At 44.6% G+C, this 6,972-nt stretch overlaps 2 non-coding genes across 2 annotated transcripts; one reads left to right on the top strand and one right to left on the bottom strand.

Annotated features, from left to right (window-relative positions):
- Positions 1-1,827: 1,827 nt before the first annotated feature.
- On the top strand, positions 1,828-1,897 carry Trnag-gcc (transfer RNA glycine (anticodon GCC)). Its single transcript has one exon. It is a non-coding gene; the product is annotated as a tRNA-Gly (tRNA).
- A 4,304-nt stretch (positions 1,898-6,201) lies between these two features.
- Trnag-gcc (transfer RNA glycine (anticodon GCC)) lies at positions 6,202-6,272 on the bottom strand. The gene has a single exon. It is a non-coding gene; the product is annotated as a tRNA-Gly (tRNA).
- Between the last annotated feature and the right edge of the window lie 700 nt (positions 6,273-6,972).

Here is a 6,972-nt window from a genome sequence, read left to right as displayed (position 1 = left end):
GCCCCCACCAAACTTGCTGGATAAAGGGAAGGAAAATAATGACTGACATACACAAAGCACGATCAATTCTTGAATGCTGTGACCGCGATGAATCTCAATGTTGCCATGTTGCAAATTGACCTTGAGAAAGCATTTGACCGTGTGCCACATGACCTGCTTCTTTCAATACTTGAGTATGTGAACGTTGGTAGTTTGATATGCGACGGAGTGCGAATGGCTTACACAGGATGCACAACACGACTGGTTATAAATAAATCAGTGGGTGAGCGTATACCGGTGCTTCGATCAGTAGACAGGGATGCCCACTGTCGCCCCTACTATTCGCCATTTTTATTGAACCATTCTGTTAAGCGTAATTAAGAACACCTCGATACGCGGATTTAATTTACATAAGGCTGAAGTTAGCCTTCTTGCTTACGCAGATGACATCGCAGTTTTCTGTACCAGCTATGACAGTATAATGCATGCCGTCAATGCCGTCAAAGTTTTTGCCAAGTAAGTGGTAGCGCCGTAAATTGGGATAAATGTCTTGGTTTCTGGCATGGGGATGGGACGTCACACCAAGGTATTTTATGAACATTCAGTGGCAAGAAATGCCAGCAAAGTATTTAGGAGTGCCGCTGGAGAACTACAGTGACAGCGAGTCATATTGGAAAAAAGAAACAGAGGTATTACGAGATAAGACAGACAATGGAAGGGTTGGGGTATGTCAATATTCGCGCGGGCCACAACGTGCAACTTGTTTCTAGTAAGCAAGCTATGGTACGTAATGCAAGTGTTACATTGCAGTAGAATAAACGTTCAAAAAATACACAGAGTATTTGCGGTCTTCATTTGGAGCTCTGTGTGGGAAAAATCAAGTCGCACGAATCTTTTCAGGAAAGTACGAGATGGGGGGCTTGGTTTAACGCATATGTACATACGTCAACTCGTCAATCGTTTTCTTTTCCTTCGTGATACAGATGACCCTTTTCTGAGGACAGTCATACAACTGAGGCTGTGTAGAGTCTTATCGGGTTTCATAGTTTCGTCACAAAGTGTGCAAGGACCCATAAGGGGCTATCTTAAAGAAGTTGTTTCATCATTCCATTTCTTGTCAGCGCGTTTTTCATTTGAATACTTGACTGAGGTGTCACGTAGAAATTGTATAAAGACCTTGTGGATATTTTATTGCCTGTACCGTTGTATCGTGAGCTATATATCTGCAGGCCCAGGCCAAGATGTACTTAACGCGTGAAAAGAATGCTCGTAGCCCCAGGAGTTAAAACATTTTTCTTTAAATTGCACACCGGCACTTTACCAGTTAAAACATGGTTGGAAGATAAAGGCTTATTTGTACCATGGGGCCCAGATTGTTTTCTATGCAAAAAACCAGAGACAATTGAACACGTTTTCCTAGACTGCTGGAGTGGGGGTGTTTTTGGGGGACATATTACAAAGAACTCTAAAAAAGAAGCTACCGTTAAACTCAATGGCATCCGGTTTCTCGCGTGTTGAAAAAGGAAGATGGGCGACTACCTTACGACCTTATTATGCTCCTGGGCCTGCGCATAGTATATGGCAAACCCGAACGGCCTTTCACAATGCCGATGTGGAAGTCAGACCTGTTCGCGATTACTTTTGCGAATGTGTCTCTCGTTTTGTCGAAATGCAGAAAGTGCAGATGGATGTACCGGAGTGGGTTCCCAGAGTGGAGTTGTTGTTACACATGCCAAAGTTTTAAGATGTAGTCAGCTAACAGCTGATGGTGTATCACTGTACTTTTCCCTGGTTTACGATTAGTGTATGAAAATTCTTTGTGAGGCAATAAAGAAAAAAAAAAAAAAAGCGTCGGTGGTTCAGTGGTAGAATACTCGCCTGCCACGCGGGTGGCCGGGTTCGATTCCCGGCCGACGCAGGTTTTTTTTTTTTTTTTTTTTGCAGCTAACATTTAATTTTCACGTAGGATGAGGTCACAACTGTTGCTATCTGACTACTTTTTTCAGGCACCTAAGGAACGTAGGCAGAAACATAAAAGCTCTACTTCCAAGTTCACAATATAACGCGTACCATTTGCAGCGTGTTATTTTCATTTTTTATTATTATTGTTTATTTTTTTGACAAAAAAGACTTGTTTATATATGCTATCATGGTGAGTCTCCTGTCGTCTTCCCAACGAACTGCACGTCGAGGCAGAAACACTTTGCCGCCTTTAAGGTACAGGGAACTAATAAACAACACTGTTAATTAATTTATTATTCATGATTGAGGACATTTCTTTATATGAAAACGTTGTATGGTGTCACTCTACATGGCGTATACTCAATTTTTAGAATTTGAGACGTTCGTAGTCGATTCATGGTCCAGATATCGAAGCCGAGCGAGCGGGGAGCGCAGAAAGGCGGCCGCAATCTGAAGTCACACTGGCACTTTGACGAAGAAACGAAATTTGAAGGCATGTCGCAGCAGCATCTTCTCATGCAAAGCTGCAAGTCATTTCACTTGCACCAGAGGACTGGCCTAATGTTGCGTGTTGTTTGGTGCTTATTACGGCGAAAGCCTTACACGGCTAGAGAGTGACAAAGTCAGGGGGCGATCCCGGAGTTTGTGAAAGCGAGTGCGGTGGAGAAAGCTATGAAGGGGGGGGGGGCTGCTACTATTGTATATGAAGGGTATTTGAAGTAATTAGAAGTACTAATTAGCGCATAAAATGAATGAAATTTTCATCTAGGGAAATCACGGGCGTATTAGAATTAATGTAGGACGAGCATGCAAGGGAATGAAATGTGCATTAAGAGTGGATCAAGTGTAAAAGTGAATTAAACCGAACAAAATGTTAAAGCAGATACCTGTATATTCAAAGAGCGAGAATTCTGCCGATGTGTAGCCCATGCATGAACACACAGGTCTCAAGATTCTTCAAGCGTTAGTGTCCTTCTGTTCAAAGTAATAGTAAGTTTTCTTATCATCTATTTTTTTTTCTTTCTTTGACTTTTTCCTGTATCCACGTTTTCCGCGCCACTTCTACGGCACAAAACTAACATCAAAATCGCCCATCTAACAACAAGGTTTGCTGATGCATTCTTCGTTCTTTGTTTGATCCCCATGGATTCCCTCTCGTGGACTCCTCTGTTTCAACCTCACATGCACGTCGCAGGCGTTCCGGGACATTCAGACGATGCTGCATGAGTTCCACAGCACCGACGCCAAGGAGAAGTCGTACACGCTCCTTGGCCTGCAGCCACAAGACGCCGGCACCAAGATGGACCTGTGGCCCAGCTTCTCCAGACCCTCGTCACGTGCGTATCAGAGCTCACAGCAGCGATGTTTGACAGCGAAGGTGTATATATAACCATAGGCCAGTCGTAACGCGAACAGCAACTCTACGAACAGAAATCCCTCAGCGTAGGTGCATATGTGCCACGAAAATTGGGCAAACCCTACTATAGCCACAACTCGTCCAATAAAATGAAGAAGGGACCACAGGTAAGAAGAACTGAGCGTTGGGCGAGTCGTATTCTGGAACACAGGAGCGGCATACACAAACGTGTGGGTCACACAAATGGGATAAACACTTACCACTGGTCCACTAAAATGTCGCGAAACGGAGAATTTGACGAACAGACGCACGCTGTTAAAAGGGCTACTGAACACGGAAGTGTTCAGGAACATAGGTGCACGGTGTTGACACGAGGCGCGTGCCGCACGGGGCTATTAGCGGCGCCTGCGGCGCCTGCGCGAAGCTCTGCATCTGCGCAGTTCATTAATGGTGTGGTTATCTTTCCATCGCGCGTATTGCGCCACCAGTCAGCACCTTCGACGAATGCTTCGATGAGGTAACGCGATGCGCATGGTTAAATAGTATCACCGCAAACTCGCTGTGCATGTGCCTAGCCTCGCGTTTGAACTAGTAGGCGCCACCAATAGTAGCGTGTGGCACGCCCTCTCGTGTTCGCGATAAGCGTACTTACGGCTGCACGTGTGATGAGATAAATTTGCAGGTGTACAAATTAGACCTATGTGCCACGCACAGCGAAAGAAAATGTATATTGATGTGTGAGTCCTTTGTCCTGCAGTGCGAATATAATATTGTTGTGATGATGCCAGGACGATGCGTGACACACTTCGTCACACACGACGCAACGTGACGCAATATCGACATGTTTACGGATTCATTTCGGTGCCGCCATATTGTGCTGTTAAACTTGCCATTCTGCATGTTGAACAACTAAACGAACAGCGCTACGGTCGACGTACACACACATGAAAACGGTTGGTGGGTGCATTCAACGCTTCCTGACCTTATAATTTACATCGCAATATACAAAACTAAGAAAACATTCGTTTAACAGCCCAAGGTTGCGGCCCATATGTCTTATTTAAGATCGTCTATACAATGTAGCGTCATAGGCAAATGTAAGAGCGACCACAGTTTGCGGTCTTTGTGTGTGTTTCCAGCTCTTACGTATTCACAACTTGTTCGAAAATGCACAAATAACCTGTTTACATAAGTACATTGCCAAACTTTTGCCTTTAATACACGGGTGAACTCGTCTTGACATTCCGTTCTTTCAAGTCTCACGGTGCGTGCCGTCTCGTGACAATGGTCGTTAATCATGCTCGTGTTCGTTGGCTTCCTCATCTCCATTTACTTTTTTTTTTCTCTATATACAACACACGACATCGATCTACAAGTCCTTAACACTCACGTAACAACATGGGCTGCCGACTGCATTGTATCCGGGCCAACGATTCTACGAAATACGCTCACGCAGCCTCTTCCAGACATTGTATGTTCCTCGGAAAAACATTTCTCTTGAACCTATGTGTATTTGTGTTCGTGCGTGACCGCTTGTTTTCTCAGTTGAAATTGACTCAGCGCCACACGGGTGTGCGCACATAGTGTGCATCTGCAGGACTAAGCGCAAGACAGCTAATCCGTGCGGAAATGAGGACCAATCAGAGAAAGCATCGCCTGCTAGCTTTTATTGTGATGCTGTCTGAAGCTGATCCTACTTAGCCTCAGCATTCTACGCGAACATTTCTTCCGTACATTACAGTAACGTCAGTGCGCAAATTTTCGACTTCAAAGCAACGCCAAAGTCAAATGTAAGTGCATGTAAATTACACATCTTGAACACGAGGAGGCCAGCCATACAGGGCGCAATGCCAGGTTAAGCCAGAAAAGACAATCCGACGGGAGGTTTCAGGTTCGCGTTTACCTCCCGCTCATAGGCATGAGCAAGGAGAGAGGGGGGGGGGGGGGCTCCCGCCTTCTTATCATCCTCATGCATTCACTTAGTCGGACCCTTTCCGTCATATTTTAATGTGCAAGGTCATGGCCAAATGGTTAAGAACATAAGTAAAAAAATATCTGTCAGTAAGAAGAGAATGAGAGTAAGATAAGTTAGTAAGTACGAAACACGTCTAGTCAAGCTGAGTAATAAAAGGGCCACTTTTGCGTTGAGCGCTCCTTGGTGAACCTAAAAAGAGGCGAAAGAGGGAAAGCATGCGCTAGCAGAACTTCGTGTTCATGGGGCTAGGTGGTTCATTCTTTAAGATTAGGAGGGAGTGCTGAATAAGCAAGAAAACGCAGAAAGAACGCGTCAAAATAGAACGGGTCGACTTTTTAGTTGCCTACCTACGACTCCACTGCGTACTGTAACTGTGCGCCTGTTCATTTTTGTATGAAATCACTGTTGTCCCATTTATGTGGGCGTGTATACCTGGCTCGTCCAGATGCGAAAAGTACATTATATAGAGAGTAAATGGTGTTTTAAGAACGTAATTATCTTCCTAAAGATGTCACTGCTGGTGTTGATGAGAAGAATGTCTGTACGATTGAAGGGAGAATGTTTGCCTACAAATTGTTCAGTGTTTAGCTGCTTTTCTCGTACAGGAAAACCCCGAAGAAACAAGGAAAAAATAGGGTCGTTAGAAAATTTTGGAACGCTTGCCTTTTATCGGCGAAATCATTTCGACAATTGCACTGACACGCTCTTCTTCGATTTTCGTTTTGTTCGATGACGATGTGCAATACTAACGCGAATCACATGCTTCCTGCAAATCTCACCACCGTTATTGAGAAAAAGAAAGTAACAGAAATAGAGGACCTTAATTCCGGGGATGTAATGAGATAGACAATTTCACGAGACAGTAAGAAAAATCAAGCGTGATTAGACAGTCAGCTTCAAGATAGAATGTGTTTAAATTAAAAAAACTTGCGTCGGCCGGGAATCGAACCCGGGCCACCGGCGTGGCAGGCGAGTATTCTACCACTGAACCACCGACGCCGACGTGAAACGTGTTCTTTTGTATCAGCAGATGGCGGGTCTCGCAGTCCAGCGGCCAGCTGCAGCATTGCTTGCATCAAGGTAGTTCTGAAGACCTGCACGAAGGAAATCGCGCATATTCTGCAGCGAAGAGAAAACCATGTGAGGCGAAGACACATGGTTTGAAACAAAAATTGTGCGGTCATTGCTATCGCTGTTGAGCCCTCCCCGCCCCACTCCCCATCGAAAGACGGCAGGAAATAGAATCAAATCTCACCGTATAACAACAGACATACGGAGCAAACCCTCGAAGCGTCAACCACACCTACAAATCATCGTTGAATATTATTAGCGGAAAATGTTAATACGCTGCTTTCTGAAACATGCTTACCCGTGCTCTCGAAGTGTCACATGAAGCTCTCGGTTAGCGATAAGTAAGGGTATTCGGGGTGGCTCGAGTTGCTGTTGATGAGAAGCGCAAGAGAAACGAAAATAGAGCCAACTTATACTCCGTTTCATAGATCAGGTGCAACGCTGTGGAGGCTAGAATGAGGAAGAAGTGTTAATTTTAAGGGCTCGTTTTTCTTTGTTATACACAATATTATTGAGCACTAACAGACAATAATGCCAAGGAAACTATAGGGGATGTTATAGTAGTAAATGTAAGTAAATGTGAAGAAAGAACGTGGACGAAAAGATACCTTGCCGCGGGTAGGGACCG

Source organism: Rhipicephalus sanguineus, chromosome 2 (genome assembly GCF_013339695.2).
Source record: "Rhipicephalus sanguineus isolate Rsan-2018 chromosome 2, BIME_Rsan_1.4, whole genome shotgun sequence".
NCBI lineage: Eukaryota > Metazoa > Arthropoda > Arachnida > Ixodida > Ixodidae > Rhipicephalus > Rhipicephalus sanguineus.
The sequence above is the reverse complement of the archived record's forward strand: the minus strand, read 5'-3'. Positions and strand labels throughout refer to the sequence as shown.